At 33.1% G+C, this 22,651-nt stretch overlaps 1 long non-coding RNA gene across 1 annotated transcript in view; it reads left to right on the forward strand.

Moving 5' to 3' along the window:
- Positions 1–513: 513 nt before the first annotated feature.
- LOC141570416 (uncharacterized) overlaps positions 514–22,651 on the forward strand; it is a 165,565-nt gene continuing 143,427 nt past the window's right edge. Inside the window, exons 1-2 of the long non-coding RNA XR_012494421.1 lie at positions 514–607; positions 11,496–11,560. This is a non-coding gene — a long non-coding RNA (uncharacterized LOC141570416). The remainder of the gene's footprint in view (positions 608–11,495; positions 11,561–22,651) is intronic.

Below are 22,651 nucleotides of genomic sequence, written 5' to 3' on the forward strand. Positions count from 1 at the left end.
ACCTTAAAAAATAACATAATCTTTTCTGGCAGCTGTCCTTGAAACTTGTACCTCTGGTAGTGATCAGATGAGAATTTAGTAGATTGGAATGAGAAAGCATATGGATTTTGTGATGCTTTAAAAATATATTAAATATAGCTTATATTTCTAAACCTTCAGTTGAGGTGGACAGAGTGACATATGTATTCTTTAACTACAAAGGGGGGTAAAAATATGCATCATCACCAAATACCTAAACATAAAGATGTGTTTGCATTTTTTTTAAGACCTCTGTATTTCAAATATCTCATCTACAAAATAGGGGTAATGTGATCCATACTTCATAGAGTCACCGAAAGGGCAATATGTATAAATAAGTGACCTAAAGTATTTAGAACAGGGGTGTCCAAACTTTTTTCAATGTTTTTCACCAAGGGCCATATCTGGTAAAATACACAAACAGCCGGGCCACTCACTCGAGGTGAAGTACATATTGCCTGGTTTATTTAAGTAAACTAAACCTATTTTTGGAATTTGCTGCGGGCCAATAAAAAATGGATCACGGACCACAGTTGGCCCGCGGGCCACAGTTTGGACACCCCTGATTTATAACAATGCCTGGTCTATGGTAAGTGCTATGAAGGTGGAAACTATTGTTTTTTTCACGTGTCCCTCCACCCCCTTCCCCTTTGGTAACCGTCAGTTTGTACTCTGTATCTATGGGTCTGTTTCTGTTTTGCTTTGTTTATTCATTTGTTTTGTTTCTTTAGATTCCACGTATAAGTGAAATCATATGGTATTTCTCTCTGTCTGTCTGACTTATTTTACCTAGCATAATATCCTCTAGGTCCATCCATGTTGTCACAAACAGCATGATTTCATTCTATTTTATTGCTGAGTAACATTCCATTGTACATATGTACCACATCTTCTTTATTCACCTGTAGATGGGCACCTAGGCTACTTCCATATCTTGGCTATTGTAAATAATGCTGCAATGAACATGGGGGCACATGTCTTTTCAAATTAGTGTTTTTGTTTCCTTCAGATACATGTCCGCAAGTAGAATTGCTGGATCGTATGGCAGCTCTATTTTTAATTTTTTGAGGAATCTCCATACTATTTTCCATAGTGGCTGCATTAATTTACAATCATACCAACAGAGCATGAGGGTTCCCTTTTTCCCACATCCTTGTCAGCACTTGTTATTTGCTGGTTATTGTGGGGTTTTTTTTGTCTGTTTTTTGTTTTTTTGTTTTGTGTGTGTGTGGAGAGTTATCGTAATAGCCATTCTGACTAATGTGAGATGATATCTCATTGTGGTTTTTATTTGCATTTCATTGATTAGTGACACTGAGTATCTTTTCATACGTCTGTTGGCCATCTTATGTCCTCTTTGCAGAAATCTCTATTCAAGACCTCTGCCCATTTAATTGTATTGGTTTTCTCATGTTAAGTTGTATGAGTGCCTTATATATTTTTGATATTAACTCCTTATGAAATCTATTGTTTGTGAATATCTTCTCTCATTCAGTAGGCTATCTTTTCATTTTGTTGATGGTTTCCTTCACCATGTAGAAACCTTTTAGTTTGATGTAGTCTCCTTTGTTTATTTTCTGTGCTTTTTAATTTTGACATTAGCCCTTTGGCTTAATATTTTTAAACCATTTAAATAAACATATAACTTCATGGAACATTATTTAATTTATCATTTCTTTTGTGCTAGTTAATCATTATTATATAAATGTATTATTACTCTGGGGACCTTTCTAGCCCATACCCCTGACCCCTACTTAGTAGCTCTGGCTCTGCTGTGCTTCCAAGTGACCACACAATTAGAAAATTGTTAGAATGCTTTATAGAATGTAAAGAAATGTCACTGGGCTCCTAGTAACTCCTAAATTATTTGAACAGATAATGACATTCCTCAAACTTAGGTTAAAGGAGACTACACTGATGGAAATAAAAATAAATAATGGCTCATTTGGGCCACTTGCAATGTCTGGGATTAAGTAAGCAAGCTGTTTAATGCTGCCCTTACTTCTAAAGTAATAGCTAAAGTGCATTAAGCTTTTATGATATAGCAAGTAAAAATATAAATAAATATTGTATGCAAAGTATTTTACTTGCATTTTCTCATGTATTACTCAGAGCAATCTAATGAGTAAATTTTATCCTAATCCCTACTTTATAGGTGAGGTTATTGAGATTCAGTTTATCATACAGTTTACACATGGAAGGAAGTTAGGATTCCAATCTAATACACTTAACTTTCATTAATGTTTTGGTGTTTTAGTGTTGGAGTCATATCTTCAGGTAAGGTTACCAGATAAAATACAGGAGGCTCAGTTAAGTATAAGTATGTTCTAAATATTGAAATTATTGTTATTTGTCTGAAATTCAAATTTAACTGGGCATCATGTGTTTTTATTTGCTAAATCTGGTAATCCTACTTCTGGGAGTTTTTATTAGTTTTAATAAAATAGATCCTGTATTGCTTCATGAAAAGAGTAGATTCACATCATTGATGAGATGTCTTTTAGCCCAGTGGCATGTAAATGGATGAATTGTTTAGAATAGTTGAGAAGATGTAAGGAGTTGAGTAATGGAAGACAAGGGAGATAAGGTATCTGCGAAAATAGAATTTAGGAAGAGATTGAGAACTTTAGATGGAGGGTGAGGTTATGTAATCTAGTATACAAAATAATTTTTCTTCCCAAATACACACAAAAGCTGTTGAAAGTTCAACGATCTCTTTTTGGAACATGATGAAATCCTGAGTTTTGCTTCAAAGTATTTACTATTGACACTAGAAACTGCCCAGGAAGATCCAATTAAATCTAGAATATATAAAATAATTATTTGCCTCAAAGTATTATAATTCACTTTACTGAGGAAGGATGGCCAAACAGGAAAGGAGAGATTTTAAAGATCAAATTAAATTTTATGTTGGTTGTTTATTTTTAAGGTTGTATTAAGGATGAGATAGATTTGAATTTAACCAGTCATCTCAGTCAATTTGGGCTACTGTAACAAAGTAACATACACTGGATGGCTTACAGCAAACATTTGTTTCTTATTATTCTAGAGGCTGGAAGTCCAATATCAGGGTTCTAGCATGGTTGCATTGTCGGTGAGGGCCCTCTTCCTGATTATGTCCTCACATATTTTTTTTCTTGGTTCATGCACACAGATAGATGCCCTGTCTCCTCCTCTTTTATTAAGGGCCTTTATCTCATCATGAGGTCCCTAACCACATGACTTCATCTATCGCTAATTACCTCCGAAACGCTCCACCTCCAGATATCATATTGGGGATTAGAGTTTCAGCATATGAATTTGGGGAGACTCCAACATTCAGTTCATAGCACTTGTTAATTTCAAACAATTGTTTCAACAGAATTCAAATTATGCTTTTTATCAGAATACCCTGCACATAATGCATACGAGGGTCTCTGCTGCTAATATCTCCTATGAGCAATAAAGGGCTTATTTGTTAAACTACAGAATTGTATATTTTATGACTCAAGATATTAAAAGTAAGTTTCTTTTACTGAATTGTAATCAAACTTAACCTTTATAGCTTATAGATCATGGAAATTGTATCTTATAAAATTCAATTCAATGGAAAATGTACAGATAAGAGAGAGAAAAAGCAAGGAACATATCACTAATATTTCTTTATATATATATTTTGTTATATACCTTCAAATCATCTCACATTAAAAATATAAGAGGGTTTAAAATTATTTATAGCCTTCCAATGAAAAAGAAAAATCCAATGTATACAAGAGTCAAGTTATATACTTTTTCTTAAGATTAATATTTTCTGCTCAAGATTTAGTGTTATGTGAAGATGTGGTGGAGGAAAATATATTAGGTATGGTGAAATGGTCAGGAAACAACTGACTTGTGCAGAGGTAAGTTCAGTTGAATATGTCATTGTCAGTGTCCGTTTCCTACAGGGAAACGTATCTCTGCCAAGAGCTCAACAGTCCTCTGACCAAGACTAAGTAACCACCATCCACAATTTCTCTCTGCCATTCCATTCCATGTTTAGGAATAGCTGACCTTAAAAAAGAGGACAATAAGAAAAGGAAAGAAAATTTTGAAAAGAAAAAGAAATGAAAAAGTGTAAAAGTGTTGTTTTGAGGGATAGACCACTATTAATTAGTCCACGGATTAGTAAAAGGAAACAAAATAGAAAACAAGTAAAATGATTCATAAAGTGAAAAATAATAAAGCTCTTCATCTGATTTAAATCTATTAACTAAAATATTCTAAGATTAATGTCTACCTTGAGTTTCATTCCCAGACCTCCAACTACAGGTAGCATAATTGACCAAGAACTGTAGGTACTGCACTTTGAAATTCTTCACTGTGTTTGCACTAAGGCCACCCCAACCCATGGTACTAAGAGACCATTCCTGCGAAATATGAGGCTATTTGTTGTCTGACTTTAGTTTAAAGGCTCTACATTAGTCCTGCCAAACCTTCCGCATAATGCAAGTCCGTCCATAATGCTTCTATCCAATATTTTCTCCCTCTGTCCTTCACTCTGGTTAGACTTCATAGTAATATGATACCTTTCTCAACTTGAAAAACGCAAAACTATGGAGAAAATAAAAAGATCAGGGGTTGCCAGGTATTGGGGAGGGGTAAATAGGCAGAGCACAGAGAATATTTTGACAGTGAAACTACTCTGGATGATATTCTAATGGTGCATATATGTCAATATACTTTTGTTTAAACCCAGAAAATATACAATATACAACCCTAATGTGAACTATGGACTCTGGGTGATACTGATGTGCTTATTATAGGAAATGTATCACTCTGGTGGGAAATGTTGATAATGGGGGAATCTACTCATGTGTGGGGCAGGGGGATCTGGGAAATTTCTGTACCTTCTGCTCAATTTGCTGTGAACCTAAAACAGCTCTAAAAATTAAAGTCTATTCTTAAAAATGCATTATCATACTCCATTCTTATTCATTAGAAATGACCTTTTCCCATTTATCATATATTTCCAGTGACAGTAGTGGTAAACAAAGACCATTAGTTTGAAAAATCTGGATTTCATCTAGTTTGTGGAAGGAACTATGTTCCAGATATCATAGTATAGTAAGGGTATATATTCACTATCCTACTTATATGTCCCATTCTAAATTATACTTCTCTATAGATTTGAATTACTTTAGACTAGGATATATGAAATATATATGTCTTGACATTTTAAGACCTAGAGATTGGGGACCAAGAGTTATTTTAAGGTGCTTGCATTTGGCAGTGTTCTCCAGAGAAACATATGTCAGGATGGTAAGCTGGAAATTCTTCAGTCTTGATTCCCAAGGTGGTCTGGAAGCAGAATTTCATCCTTTTGGAAGAACCCCTTTTTTCTCAAGGCTTTTAACTGATTGGATGAGGTCCACTTACATTATGGAGGGTAATCTATTCAAAGTCTACTCATTTAAATATTAACCACATCTAAAAAATAACTTCATAGCAACATCTAGGTGGATGTTTGGCACTATAGCATAGCCAAGTTGACACATAAAATTAACTACTAGTTCCTTAGTGGAATCTAGTATTTTCTCAGTATATGTCCCAATCTTCAAAAGCTATGGAAATAACTCCACCTTGTTGAGACCTTTATCAGTTCTTTCCTACTCCCATCCTTTTGTATCTTTCTTTATGGTATCTCTTTTCGGATGGTAAAAATTTGTTTCCATAATGAAGGTCCACGTATAATAATTGAAGCAGCAAGTCAATTGCTATTTTCTAAATATGCTTATCAAGAGGATAAGGCTTTATGTATAATCAGGTTAGGATATACTGTGTTACTAATAAAGGATCCCCAGATTTTGGATTTGACAATAACAAGGACCTTTCTATTTTCAACCACATCTGTTTGCAGACAGCCACAGCTGTACTCCACACTCACTTCATTCCAGGACTTAGGGTCTCTTTAGAGCATTATAGTTCTTGAAGCAGAAGGAAAGGAGAGATTATGAACCGCATGCTGGCTCTGCCCTGTAATGACATACATCAGTTCTGCCCACATCTGTTTCATGTGAAAAGCCTGAGTTCTCCAGAATGAGGATTTATTATCTTGTGCAAGAAAGAACTATATGTTTCTGGTAAATTGCATGTAATCACAGTCAAAGATCTTATCTTAGATACCCTGTTTCCCCGAAAATAAGACCTAGTTGGACCATCAGCTCCAATGCATCTTTTGGAGCAAAAATTAATATAAGACCGGGTCTTAAATTATATTATATTGTATAAGACCCGGTCTTACATTATTTTAAAATAAAACCTAGTCTTATACAATATAATATGAGACCCGGTCTTATATTAATTTATATTCTATTGTATTATATTATATTAAAATAAGACCGGGTCTTATATTAATATTTGGTCCAAAAGACACATTGAAACTGATGGTCCAGCTAGGTCTTATTTTCAGGGAAACACTGTAAAATCTGTAAGGCTGAAGACTCCATTCTTTTTCTACTGGACTCTATGCTTTTCATCCCCTGGCCCTTACTTTAAAGGTCTTAAAGCAATTTGCCTTTGCCTGCAGCTGCCTTAAGGCAATTTGAAACAATAGGCCTTTTGTTGTGGGCTCCTGCTCTTGTTTAGTGACTAACACTTAAAGGAAAGTAGTTGGAAAAAGCGTTTCACACAATTATGACTTCCTATTGAGGTTGCAGCTTCAAAACCACCATAATAACCACTGCAATTTGTAGTCTTTTTAACCCTGGAAACTACAAATAATGGAACTCTCAGTCAATTTGGATTGTGGATCACAAGTAGAGAGCAAATCTTAGGACAGAATTATTTCCTTCCGTTTCTAGTTCTATTTTTTTCTTGCAAGACCCAGAAAACAGCAATAAGTACCTAATATTCTGGATTTTTTTCTTCCATTTCTTCTATCTTTATAACCTAAAATATCGCATGTTCTTCATCCCAAGTGGAAAAGTTTGTGACAACATGGAAAGACCTTGAGAATACCATGCTAAGCAAAATAAGTCAAATGAAAAAAGTAAAGAACCATATGGTTTCTTTCACTCATATGTGTTATATAAAATAGAAAGCAACAAAATGAACAAGACAAACAAACAAACAAAAACTCATAGATGCAGACAACAGTTTGGTGGTTACCAGCAGGAAAGGGGGGGGAGATAGGGAGTATAAAAGGGTAAGAGGAAATCAAATACATAGTGATGGAAGGAGATTTGACTTTGGATGATGAACACACAATGCAATATACAGATGATGTATTATAGAATTATACACTTGAAACCTATTTAACTTTATAAAACAATGTCACCCCAATAAATTTAGTTAAAAAAAAGAAAAAATTTGACCAAATATTTCATTGCTGCATGTCAGGAGTCAATATGCTTGCTCCCACACTGCAGTAAGTAGATCTTGTCTCCCGATCTCATCCCGCTGTATTCCAGAGTATATGTTTTTGTTACTTATAAAATTACACTATAATTAATGAAATTTGGTGTCAATTAGATATTGTGTTTATCCACATGTAACAGAACCCTGCTAAAAAGTTTTCCAGAAGTTTAAACTAACATCTTACACATCCATATAATTAGCCAAAGCTAGGATTCACGAGACTATCCCTAACTTCAAGAGAAGTGAGAAAATGTGTGAGCTTGAGCCCGTTGGCATTCCAAATACAATCAAAGTTTTTTGATAATAAATACGGAGAAAATGAATATTGGGTAGTCAAATAGTAGTCGTTGTTATGGTGATCACATTTCTTTGCCAAGAAAACGTAAATCAATGCAAATCTTTGCGATGATAAGGTTTTTGCATCATAAAGTAGGCATGATAATAATAGCTACAGTTTCCATAAATGGTTACAGCATCTAATCCTTACAGCAAATTTGCAAGCATATCTTTATACTAATTTGATAGATGAGAAAATTGAGAATCCTTAAGCTGGTAAATGGCAGAGCCAGGGATGTAATCCATTCTAATGCCAGTCAGTTCTTTCCACTTTACAACATTCCTTCTTTCTAATTTTGATAGCTAGAGAAAGAATAGGTTACCAGCAACTGTGCTAAAAATAACAAGACCTTTTTAAAATAATAATCTTCATAGAACTCTTTTAATGAGTAAAAATTGAACTATAGAATATTAGCATCTCAAACATCTGCCAGAGAATTCAACCATAAAATAATTTTGTTGTCACATTAAACAAAAACCCACTTGAGATATTCAATATGTAAGGGAAATAATTTAAGGGACATGTTAACTATCAATTTATTTGGATTCCTTGTGCTTTATTTCCACATTAAGATAGATTATCAAAAGGTAATGTAACTGGAGTATATTGTCTTATCTCCCTGTGGAAATGCTGTCTCATTTGTAACTCAAAACTTTCACTAAATTCAATTAACTGTTATAAGAAAAGTTTTTATGATGAATGTTTATTTCATCAAAAATAAATTTTGTGAAAACGGAGCTTATTTTGCTACTCATTTTCCATTTGATAAGACTTATATGGTAAACACATAAGATTGGGTTCCAAAGAATGTTTAATTATATATATATATATATTTTTTTTTTTAAGTCCTAATCACCAGGAAACTGAATTAAATTTAAATGTCCAGTTGCTGTAACTAATTACACGGATATGTGGTCACATTGCATTCCAATGATTTGATCCTTTTTACGATGGTAATTTTCTTCTTCAGTAATATGAATCATCTCCAATTCTTCTTGAAATTACCATATATGACTTATACAGCAAAAGTAACACATATTGCTGATTTTTAGACAATTTTTAAAAATATTTTAAACAGTTTCAATAAAATAAACTGTTTGAGAACTCCTTTATATATAGTAAATACAGAAGAAACATGAATTTTTTAAAGAATAATTTGTGAATTATTTTTTAATAAATGCATTTCCTATTTTCAGAATCAAATTGCTTTATTGTATTTTCTAATGCTAAAAATACACGTTCTTAAAAATAAAAAAATTAATTAGATATAACATTCCAATAATTAGTAATTTCAGCTATTACATATATGTAAATTTGGGAAACCGTTATATGTAGTCTTTGAAGCCTGCTTCTTATAAACCAGTAATTTAGACATGACTTCATATAAAACATTCACATTGGTGACTTTATTTAAATAGTTACATGGTGTATGATGGAACAGAGGCTTGATAAAATATTTATCAGGGCAGAAATAGAGTATTGAAATGACTAGCCAAATAAATTGTTACATAATATCTCATTATGTGATCTGTATGAAACTATTAATATATTTACACAATTATGTATTGATGGCCTGTAGATTACTGTCCATCTTCTTTGTGATGAGCATCCCTTGTACATACATTTCGTATAGCTCTTTGATCATATCTTCTTAAAAAGTACAAATAATAGATTAAGTATTATTAACATTTTAAAATGTTTTATGTTAACAAAATGTTCTTCTGAATTTTTGACTCTATCTATTATCCCAGTAACACACTTGAGAGTGTCCATCCATTTCACAACACTTTAAACTCTCTGTATGGTCAATCCTTTGAATCTTTTCCAATATGGAAATAAAAAATAATTTTTTACAGGGTGATACTTATTTATATGTTTTGGTTTATCATTAAGTTGAATATCTTATATTATGTTACTAGACTTTTCTTTAGAAATTTGCTATTTATATCAATTATAAGAATTGTAGAATTTTATTTGATTTTTGATCTATGAAAGCAAGGATTCTATCTTACATGTCAGCTACTTCCATTAGAAATCAGGATTGTGTTGCAAAGTCATTGAAATCCATATTAAAATATCCAACTAGTATTTTGATAAAGTGTATTAATAATCTTATTTTAAAATTTATATGGAGAAATAAAGTCCTACAAATAACTAAATCAACCTTGATAAAGAGTGATAAAGTACTACTTTGCCCTACCAGAAATTAAGATACATTATAAAACTATAGAAATAAAAACAGTACTATTATGGTACAAGAACAGGCATACTGAATGAAATATTCATACACAAGTGGCATCTTAATATGTGATAAAGTTAGATTCATACATCAATTCAGAGAGGACAGATTATCTAGTAAGTTAATTTTGGAGAAGTTAACTCTATGTAGTAAAACAAAATGTTACCCCTGTTTAACACTACAAATGTAGAACTGGATAAATTAAGATTTAAATCTGAAAGATAAAATTTAAGGTAAATCAAAGAAAATAGAGGACAGTAACTTTATTATCTAAGGCAATGAAGAATTTCCTTTAAAAAATTATTTAAGCTAAATCATAAGTGTAAAAATTGACACAATTTGCATAAAAACTTTTTTTTCAAACAAGAATATCATGGAAAATAATATTACCCAAGTGTTATTATATTTGCATTATATACTATCAACCAAGGGCCTAATATCTAGAGTATACAAGCAACTCCTAAAAATCAACAAGAGTGTAGTATACTTTATGAGCAGCACATTTACAGATTTGAAAAACCTACATCCCACAAGCAGTTTCATTCCACCAATGATTCATGATGATTCCTTTATGCCCACATCCCCTGGTAGAATATAGATTGATGTAGCTATTCTGGAAAACTCTCTGATACCATTTATGTAAACTAAGGACACATAGACCATATGAACCAGCAACTTTAAAAGAAATACACGTACAAGTCAATAAGGAAATATGTGCAAGGATGTTCACTGAAGTGTTATTTCTGGTAGTGAAATTTGGAAGCAATATTGACGTCATTCAATGGAAGGATAAGTAGGCAAACTGGAATGGATCTGTATAGCAGGGAGTATCAGAAAGCCATAGATTAAATACAGACCCAGAAAAAAAATGGAGAAATCTTATAAACATAGCCTTGACCATTTAAAAAGAGGTAACAAAAAAATATATAACTAATGCCTTTTATATAAATTTAAAATAGTACATATACCCAAAGCCACAGTAAACATTTGGGAAGGATACATAACAAACAAAAAGGCACACAGTAAACAAAATAGATTGTTTACGGGAAGTAGGATAAGTAAAGAGAAAATGGTACTGGGGTGTGGGGATAAGTAGGAATAAAAAAATAGAAAAGGATCTTGCAAGGATAAATAATGATAATTACAATTAACTGAGTAATATGGGTAATTCAAACTTGCAGTTAAATCAAAGAAAATCAATCAATCAATCCATTGGAATAGTGGATTTCTTATTTATGCAGTCCTATAGTTACCTTTATTAATACTTTTGGTCTTATTTGAGATGTGTCATTCTAAGAGTGTTTTTTGACACTTAACTATGCCTACCAAATGTGATTGTAATCTTTCAGTTACCCTTGTGGTAGGCAAAGTCACCATATTAAGTAATCAGAGAGCATTGGATTCATAGGAATACTGTCATTTGACATCAAAATCTGCTCTTGACACACTTCTGAACACAACTTAGCTCCTACTTTAGTTGCCTTACCAAAGAGCATTAACTTCTAGTTTTGATTTCCTACATAGATTTGGAGATGTCAAGAAGCCAGAGAGTTGATCTGTTCGCTACTGGAAGTTCAGACCATCATAAGGTAATCATTCAATTATCTTCAAGATCAGTATCAATCACTATTGTCAAATATATTATCAGTAATTTTATATGACTGGAAATATACAGCTGTAATACATTCCAAAACTTTACATTGTTATTCATTCAAATTTAGATTATTGCTATTGGAATTTTGCCAGATTTTAATACATCCTTGAAAACTAATGATAATATTTAAAATTCTATCTTAATAGAAAATGTCATTAAGATAGTCAGACTTCATTGCAAATTGGAACACTGCTCAGGTTCATGACTGATTAAAACATCTTCCCAAAAGATAGCTCTAGAAAATTATCTGGGGAGTACTTGCTAAATATACATTTATTACAATCTTATTTTGATGTTATAATATTTCAGTTGTTTTTATTTTCCATTTAACACAGTAATATTCATAATGAGCAAAGTACAAAACAATTAGGAGATTTGCATTTTGTGGAGTAGCCAAGAGCAAATTTTTAAAATGTTTCTTGGAACCTAATTGATTTTCCAAAATTGGTTATTCCAGTTTAGTTCAGGGTGGATCATAGGTATTCAATAGTAAACTGTTGCTGTTGTATTGTAGATGTGTGTGTGTGTGTGTGTGTGTGTATTTTTTTTTTGGTCAAGAACCTTTTCATTTTGTTTTACTTTTTAATATTTGATATCATACTAAATATATTTGTATATCTTTTTTATTTCTATATTGAAATCATGTTTTCTTAAAGCTGTTCCTCTTTACATAACTGTACCTTTATGTTTGACGTAATCTCAGTTGAAAACATGCCAATTTTCGCCAGAAACTCCGTGGAGGAGGGGTTGGAAAATTGCTTCTCTCCTCTCTGTCTCTCTCATTACGCAGAACTTGAGTGTTTCATATAATAAATGTTCAATAAATATTTGTTTGAGAGGATGAATAAATAAGTGAACTAATCTTTTGGAAATTCATCCTAGTACTCTGTATTAACAGTGAATTATTTCTATTCAGTTATATTGAGACATAAACCATGATTTCTACTCATTATTCAGTGTATATGTGGAAAAAGAAGAGCATAAAGTTATCTTTGAATTTTCCTTAATAATGAAATCCTATTTGTGTGTTTTTTTCTGTCTTGAAATATTAATGGAAATTCCATAATTTTACCTTAAAGCCAACATTCTTTCAGTATGTAAAGCAAATAGATTTTCTCATCAAGCCCCAATTTCTATCACTTAAGGATGGTAACTGGCGTTCAGATGTTCATATTTGCATAAATTTAAATAGTATTACCTCACATTAAATAATATTAACACCAATTAGGAATAGTCAATTATCAATTCACTTAAAATAGTTTAAGAGATAGTAGTAATCACATGCTTTTTAATTACTAAATTTCAAAAACAGAGCTTTTGAGAATTTTTTACTTTCTGATAAAAAATAAACAAAACCTTACTTTTATTTTCAGTTTTAAAATATTTCTTTTCAAATTGTAATGTCAATTTTACCAATTAAAAAAAAAAGAAAAGAAAAACAGAGAGAGAGATGGCATCTATTATAATTGATAATATATTCACACAGAATGTGCTGTGAAATGTCCTTATTTGTTCTCAAGCTTACAATTGTGATAGATATGTATACGTATTGGGTACAAGTAACTGATTTATTATACAGTGAGATAGCAGTGATAGGGGATTTACTATGTCTTATATACTGTGTGATAAGTGCTTAGCATATTTATTTTATCTATATTTTACAACTCTGTAAATTAACATTATTATTTCATTTTACACATGACCAAAAAAAAAAAAAGAGGTGAATGAGGTTAACTACCTTGCCCAAAGTATTTCAGTTAGTAAAGGACAGATTGTAGATTTTAATCTATACTAGATTGATTTCAAATCTTGTGCTTTTGTCTACTATATAATAATGTCCAACATACCTCTACAGTAGCCAGTATTGCCAGATAGGCCCTTATGCAAATACTAATCAATATGTCTGTACTAACTTCGTGGAAGCATGCCTTATAACCATGCTTTATAACATGGTCTCATTATAAAAATAGTTTGTACTTATTGTTATTTATCAATTTCTAAAATGTTTACTTTCACTATCTTTATGGATCCTCAAAACAACTTTGTGACATGAGACAAAGCAAATTGTCATCATCTGCAAATAGGGAAATTAAGACTTACAAATTTTATCTTTCTTTGCCCTAGAGTCCAGAGCAGAAATAGTATGGGGGAGGGATTGATGGGGAATTTGGAGGACAAGGGACAAAACCCCACATCTTTTAGCTTCTGGTGTAATATTTCTTTCTGCTTCTACTTTAATGACAATATAGAAGGCAGTAATTTTCTTAGTATTTACTTGAATGCCATTGTTTCTTTTGAAAGCCAATGTTAGAGAGAGATATGGTAAGAATTTGACTCACTGATAGCAATTCAAGAGGTGACTTGCAATAATAATGGCGACTTTCCAATGTTATAAAATTAATAAATGTTTTCCAGTGTTTAGAAACAAAGCTTTTATCATCTCTTCCATTCTCTTCTGTCACATCCTTCACGACAAGAGCTGTGGGAAGCAAGAAGGGCAACGCAGGGTTAAGACAGACAGTAGTCAAGAATAGAGTGCAAGCAGGGCCAAGGGACTCAAGCCTCAAGGACTGAGCCCTGAATAGGCCAACACAAAGCTTTTATTGGTTAACAATTGAGGATGTTAATCTCAAGATCTGGGAATTATGTGCCTGCTGGCTGTCTTTCCGAAAGTCCCCATTGTGCTCCAGCACGTACTGTGCCTTCACATCTGCGTAAACCCAGGGGATGGAGTCACCATCCATTGAAGAGGAGGGACCAACATGATTCCATGAGTCTCAGTTTGCTGAAGCACTCCCTTGTGACACCCTGGGAAAAGCGCAGGGGAACAAACGCTTTGGCAGCTGTAAGGTAACCCTCTTCATGTTGCCAGAAAAGGGTGAAAGCAGCTACTACCTAACAGTACCACCTACAATTCAGGCTGTATGAGCCAAGATTAGTTTCCTATGAATAGCCTCATAGATACAGAGAATAAACTGATGATTGCTAGACAGGAGGGGTTGGAGGATGGGTGAGAAAGGTGAAGGGACTGGGAAGTACAAATTGATAGTCACAAAATAGTCACAGGGATGTGATTGCAGTATGGGGAATATAGTCAATAATGTTGTAAAAACTATGTATTTTGTCAAATGGGTACTATACTTATTGGGGTGATCATAGATTATATAAAGCCGAAACATTGCGCTGTACACCTGAAACTAATATAAAATAATATTGAATGTCAACTATAATTAAATATATATGTGTACACACACACACACACTCACGGGATGAGTATAGCATAAGGAATATGGTCAATGGTATTGTAATAGCTATGTGCGATGTCAGATGAGTGGTAGACTTGGTGGGGTTATAACTTTGTGAGGGGTGTAAATGTCTGTCTAATCATATGTTGTTTTGTACCCCTGAAACTAATAAAAAATAAATAAAAATAAAATTATTATAAACCTTAAAAAAAGATTAGTTACCTACAACAGGAACATAAATTTATAGTTCTAATCTCTTTCTCACATTGTGAACTCTTTTACTTTTTATTTTATAAAGAGGAAAGTAAAATCCTAGCCCCATATACCGTGTTCCCTGAAAATAAGACCTAGCCGGACCATCAGCTCTAATGTGTCTTTTGAAGCAAGAATTAATATAAGATCCAGTCTTATTTTACTGTAATATAAGATCAGGTAATATAATATAATATAATATAATATAATATAATATAATATAATATAATATAATTAATATAATTAATATAATATAATATAATATAATATAATATAATATAATATAATATAATATAATATAATACTGGGTCTTATATTAATTTTTTCTCCAAAAGACACATTAAAGCTGATTGTCCAGCTAGGTCTTATTTTCAGGAAAACATGGTAGCTGTTAGGAATGCATAGATGATGGAGTCATTCCCTTGATTAGTATTAACTGTCTCCTACTTAGGATCCCATTGATTCCCAACTTCATAGGCATTTTTAGAGTGGGAATATCTGAAGTCAAGTACTTTGAAGTCAATATGTATTCTGTTTTAAACTTTTAAGTCTGCAATGGACTCATGCATTACTTATGACAAGAATATAAAATTACATGGGAATGACTACTTCTCTTGCACATTCATGTATTAAATTTATTTATTTCAATGTAAAAATAGCATTAACTTGAAACTTGCCGTGTTTATATGTTTAAAACTGTCTTGTTTTCAGATTTGCATCCAATTCTTTGCCCAAGCCACTTACCTCCGCTGATTAAATTATTTCCATTGAAACACCCTATTTGCTGTTTCAATGTCACAGTGAACTAAGTATTCTGAAGAAGTTGTGTTATAAATAACTGCTTGTCTTGGTGGGTTCCTGGGTGTCTATCTACTCTACAGATATCCCAGGCATATCATACATACAGACACCTCTTCAACAGTGTGCACTGAAGAATATTCAGTTTCACTGAGGGCATAGTATACATAACTGTTTGTTATTGGTTATATTGAGTCCAACCAGGGAAAGAAAACATACAATAATTGAAACAGGGAAGTTTAATGTGAAGAATTACTAACTATAACAGGAAATTGAAGAAACAGTATTTACTAGGAAGGAGTAAACAACTCTAAAGAACATAAGAGTGGAAGATGTAGGGTATAGTATAGCTACTACCTCTAGGACTGAGACAGAGTATCCAAGGAAAGGAACCCATATGGAAGAGTTCCTTCCCCATCTTGGTCATTTGTAAGTCATGAGACCCATATATCATTGGAAAGTAAGTAGCTGTAACTCTGGGTGGTGGAGACATTCACTGAGGCTACCAAGCTGCCTGAGTGGGTACTGGGATAAGCCATTCAGAGGAGCCAGCAGTCCATCTGACTGTACATCTAGACTCTGTAATAGCCTATTGCTGTGATGCAAGAAGCTAGCTGTGTTGCAAGAGCGGGACACTGCAGAAACCATATGCACTCCAGAAACCTGCCTCTAGAAATCCACCTGACCCCACAAAGAAATTCCTTTTATCCTCCAGCATCTCTCCAGTGTACTTTACTGACAAATTTTAGATAGACTCATGACAGCTGGCAAAAGAGAAATATTTACAGGATGAATTTCCAGGATCACATAGCAGAAAATCCACTGTGACTAAGTTCATAACTGGTACATTTACATAACTAATATCATTTTTTTTAAATTTCTGAATTAGCTTAATTTTAATGTATTTTAAAGATGTTGCCTAAAGTAACTTGATGGTCAGTATCCACCAAGAAAAGTAAGAGAAATGAAGAATATGGTAGAAAAAGTACAGGCTGTTTTGAAATATATGAGAGACTGGTAGAAAATATTGGGTGATTCCTAGTAAGAGTTCAAAAACTTACATAAAAAGCAGTGATATATAGCAATGAAATATTAATATAAATACGTTTCTAACAAAATGTTGGTTTTACCAGGAAAATTATGGACTACCATTACACACACACACACACACACACACACCCACAAACATATCTACTTAGAGATTTAAACTTTAACAATAATGAATAAAACAACTGAAGTTCATGTATGAATGCATATCTATATTAAAAATTGAATTAAACTATCATTACACACAGAAAATTTAACCTCAGAGAGTCATTCTAACTTTTTGTGGAATAGTAAATGATAAAACCAAATTGTCAGTTAAAATCAAGTCATTCATGTTTGCTCTGCATTTAAATATAAACGTTCTTTTCAAAATGAATTTATGTCTACTCAAGTTTAAAACGCAAATACTTTAATAGTAGATTCTAGTTGTGTTCTATTTTAATTTAAGGTTTTACAATCTGTTTCAATAAGTCCTTGAAGGATGATTTAAAGTAACTTAAAAAGATAACATTCTCTAAAATTACTTGTCATTTGAGAAAAAAAAAATTCACAAGAAAAATTAGATATGCAAATTTCTATATAAGACTGTTAATCCTCATAAATAATATATTGTAAATAAAATGCTATAAGCATAATTCTATTTACATCTTAAATATTTAATTGTGATTTACAGAAGTTTTAGAGGAGACTATATTTCCTAATATCCTAAACCCACTCTGCTATATTTAAACTCTGGGATAAAATGAAGAGATTAAAAAAGAAAGAAAGAAAGAAAGCACAAATTAGGACCTTATCAATATTTTACTGTGTCCTATTGCAGTTCTAAGAAATGTTTTTTGATTACAGATTGTTATTAGAAACTATACCTCAATATCCACTTCAATTTTTTAATCTCTTTCTGAAGTTAAAATACAGCCATCTCTGAAGAGAGGCATGTAATTTTATAAATCATACCACATGTATTTGACTCCTATTCTGCTACTATTGTCCATGTGACCTTAAACCATACATAACTTCTCTAAGCCCCTTATTGTTCTCATCTGGATGATAGAGGTAGTTCAAGGGATGTTTGGGACAACAGAAAGTGTAACAACATTCACAAAATAGGAGTATCAGAAGGAGAAGAGAGAGAGCTAATGATTGAGAACCTACTTGAAGATAATTACTGAAAACTTTCCTAATCTGGTGAAAGGAAATAGACATACAAGCCCAGGAAGTAAAGAGAGGCCCAAACAAGATGAAGCCAAACAGGCCCACAGCAAGACACATTATAATAAAGTGGAAAATGTTGAAGATGAAGGGAGAATCATAAAAGCAGCAAGGACAACACAACTAGCTACTTACAAGGGAGCTCCCATAAGACTATCAGCTGATTTCTCGTCAGAAACTTTGCAGGCCAAAAGGAAGTGTCAGGAAATATTCAAGGTGATGAAAAACAATGGGCTACAACCAAGATTACTCTACCCAACAAGGCTATTCTTTAAAATTGGAGACAAAAAGTTTTACAGACAAGAAAAAGCTAAAGAAATGTATTAACACCAAGCCAGTATTACAAGAAATCTTTAAAGGACTTCTTCAAGCAAACGAAAGGAGAAAACAAACATTTTTATACACCAATAATGAATCAGGAAGAGAAATTAAGAAAACAACCCCATTTACAATTGCATTAAAAAACAAAAGAAAGCAAAACAAACAAACAAAAAAACCCTCCTTGGAAGTAAATTTAACTCAGGAAATAAAAGAACTGTGCTCAAAAATTATAAGACTTTGAAGAGAGAAATTAAAGAAGATACAAATAAATGGAAACATATACCATGACTTCAAGAATCAGAAGATCTAACACAGAAAATAGGCAAAAGGAATTATCAAAATAGCAGGTGGCCAGCAGTCCCATACTACAACCAGTCTGGATGGGAAGGGGCAATGGAAGCTTCCAGGAGGAGTTCCCCAAGAAGAGAAAAGCAGAATCAATAGCCAAACTGATAGGTTTTACTATTTAGAAACACACACACACACACACACACACACACACACACACACACGCTCTTTTCTTGAAAAGAAAACATTTTCCATTGAGGGGGAAACATAGATATAGATTTCTTGGCTCAGCAGTGAATTATTTATATATATAAACACTGAATATTGATTTCACCAAAAATCATCAATCCTGAATATTCATTTCAGTAAAAATTGAACCATCAAATTGGAGAATGATGGAAAGGAAAAGAGTATAAAAGGGAACTCAGTCCTCATTGTATTAGTGAAGAGTTGAATCCTGATAGAAGACAACAGAGACCTGAAAAACAACACACAGAGAAGATAGAGATTTAATTTTTTCTCTCTCAAACACACATACAATATTTAAATGTAGTCATCCGGAGCTCCATGAATTATCAGTGTTCCAGATTCCTTCTATTTTTTCTGCTCCCATTTTCTGATAGTTGGCTTCTATACTAACTTTCCTTTTCACCATAATAAATTACTACAAACTAAGTGTCATAAACAATACAAATATATTATCTTACAGTTGTGTAGCTCAGATATCCAACGTGAGTCTTACTGAGCTAAAATCAAGGTATCAGAGGGATTGCATTTCTTACTGAGGCATTAGGAGAGGATGAGTTTCCTTACTATTCTCAGCTACTAGAGATGACCTGCATTCCTTGGCCCTTGGCCACTTTCTTCATCTTCAGAGCCAGAAAAGCTAATTATTGGTGGAGCAAAAGGGAATTAAGTTAAATGCTAAACTCATCCAAAAACACCCTCACAGAAGCACTCAGAATGTTTGACTATATATCTAGGCACCCTGTGGTCAAGATGACACAAATTTAGTCATCATACATAGGTTGCTAATTAAAAGATATTTCCTTTTGTGGGTGACTCCATCTCACCTGATTTCCAAGGAAGTGTGGTGGTCTTGTTTTTAAAGAATGGCTAAAATCAATGGCTGTACACTCCAAGCCAACTTAAAAGCTGTTTTGTTTTCGGTGTGGGTTTGTTTTTGTAATTAATTTTGAAATAAACTTTTTGAACATTGGGATCACCAGGTCTCTAGAACGATAATTGTGGAAAAAAATATCGTTGCACCTTTACCAAGTTAGAAGTCCTACATAAATAAAGCTTGTTTTTATTTTTTGGAAAAGGTTTGTCTCTAATCCTTCTTAAATTATCACATCCTTTCTGACCTTAGTTGGGAAAAATGGTTTGCTTTTAAGGAATCACGTGATTTGTTTGCACTCATCTGGATAATCCAGCTTGATTCACCCATCTCAACATCCATAACTTTAATCACAGCTGCCACGTCCTTTTTGTAATTTAAGCAACATATTCACAGGTTCCAGGGATTAGGACACGGACATCTTTGGGGACTATTATGGGCTATTATTCTGCCTACCACCTCGCCCTTCCTGGGTGTCATTTCATGATCACAAGAAGGGTGCAACAATTTCAGTCACCATATCCTTCTTCTCAGAAGGAGAAAGGATGTAGAGGGAAATATAAGCAGTGCCTGCCAGCTGACTCACCAGCTTTTTAGGGAAGCTTCATTAGAAACGCACCCAGCAATTTCCACCTTTATCTAATTGAACTAATTGGATGTCTAATTGGGTGTCACATGAGACCTAGCACACTCATCTATCATAAGTCAATAAATTATGACAAAAATCTACAAATTAAGCAATAGAAACATTAGTATAGCATATGGAATTATGGAGTTAAACCCAAGAAAAAAATCACTATGAATAGCAATTTTTTCTTTATTTTTTCTGGAGAATGGGATACTATGTGGAAGGAAAGTAGGAAGAGACAGGGAGTGACTTCTTTTGTCCTCATAAGTCTTGAAGCATTACATAACTCATTAAAATATGTGCATGCATACTTTGATTACAAATGAAATAAAAATCAGATCTATTGCTAAGCTCCACTACCTTACTAGTTTTTACTCTAGTCTTGGTACAGCCCCTATGCCTAGAATTTCATCATTATGTAAGTGCAACAAGATTTTGTCCTCCAAACAGCTGCAGAAAAGCCGCCTTCTTTACATTCTATTTATCTTATTAATTATCAAATTAATTTAAATGTTGGGGTATTTAAAAAAATTATCCCTCTGCTGATTCTTTTACCACTTATACAAGATATCCATATTTAACTTTTCAGTGTCTTACATTAGAACCTCGTAGAAGACCAAAAGTGCCTGTGCAGCTTTTTTTGCCCAGCGCCTAAGCAGAACTGTGTTTAATAGATGTTAAAAAGGAGATTCTTTTTTTTTTAATTAAATTTATTGAGGTGACAATTGTTAGTAAAATTACATAGATTTCAGGTGTACAATTCTGTATTACATCATCTATAAATCCCATTGTGTGTTCATCACCCAGAGTCAGTTCTCCTTCCATCACCATATATTCGATCCCCCTTACCCTCATCTCCCACCCCCCACCCCCCGCCCCCCTTACCCTCTGGCAACCACTAAACTATTGTCTGTGTCTATGAGTTTCTGTTTCTCATTTGTTTGTCTTGTTCTTTTGTTGTTTTTGGTTTATATACCACCTATCAGTGAAATCACATGGTTCTCTGCTTTTTCTGTCTGACTTGTTTCGCTCAGCATTACTCTCTCAAGATCCATCCATGTTGTCACAAATGTTAAAAAGGAGATTCTATAATAGAAGTCCAAACTAGCATTCTTTGGCAATACTGTACATTTTAATTAGCAATTTCTGATGGTTTTTCTTTAAAAAGAGAACTAGTTTAAAATGTTTTCCATGTGTTCCCACAGACATAAATTACTAAACTAGAAAAAATGAAACAGATTTTAGAATGATTCCTTTCTGTTATCTGAGTATCCTGCATTTTATAATGTTATCACTGAACTTAATTTTCTTTAAAGCGTCATTGTTCATTTATCATGCATTCATCGTTCCCCTTTTTGCTCAGAAATAGGAAACTCGATTTCTGTAATGCTCATTGGAACTTTTGACAATTTAATGAAGAAACCTTAAGAGTGCAGAGGGTAAGCAAAGAGGTGTTTTCCCCTCATATCACTAAGTAGTACTGAAGTGGTAAATATGCGGTTTTATTTTTGTTCTTAGTAATATCTTGCCCTGCTTGCCCCTAGTTTTAAGTTGGGAAGTATCTCAGAGAATTATCTGAACAATAACTGTTTGTTTGTTTGCTTTTCATTTTCTCATGATTCGCTATGTGTATTACATGGGAGTAGCAGGCACTCACAGCTAGTTCAGGTTAAAATAGGATGGGTGGTTCCTACCATCCATTTTCTTACTGTTCTTCTTCTCCCTCTCCCACTTCTGGCCAGCCAGAAAAATGTATTATAACCTATAGACTCACAAAGGAGTTTCAAGCTGAATTCTGTTGTGTTGTAAAAGTATATATAAGAAGCCTGACCCAGGATAGGCAAGGGTAGCAATACACCTTGGGCCTATGCTTTGCCTATGATTCTATTTAAAATCATCTAATGTATCGATTTCTCTGAGGGAGGAAAACAGTGATCTATATCATGCTAGACTTACTTGCCTAAGAAAATTCTGGGTGTGATCAAGGATAACACCTCTCTGCTTAGAAAACAAGAATGTTAGTGATCAGACACAAAATAATAATGATAGTAATAATAATATTATGCTAAATGACAAGAATGATACTAGGATAATATCTGACTTTAAAAAAATGAAAAA

The sequence above is a fragment of the Rhinolophus sinicus genome, chromosome 3 (assembly GCF_057876585.1).
Source record: "Rhinolophus sinicus isolate RSI-liver-muscle chromosome 3, RSI-T2T, whole genome shotgun sequence".
NCBI lineage: Eukaryota > Metazoa > Chordata > Mammalia > Chiroptera > Rhinolophidae > Rhinolophus > Rhinolophus sinicus.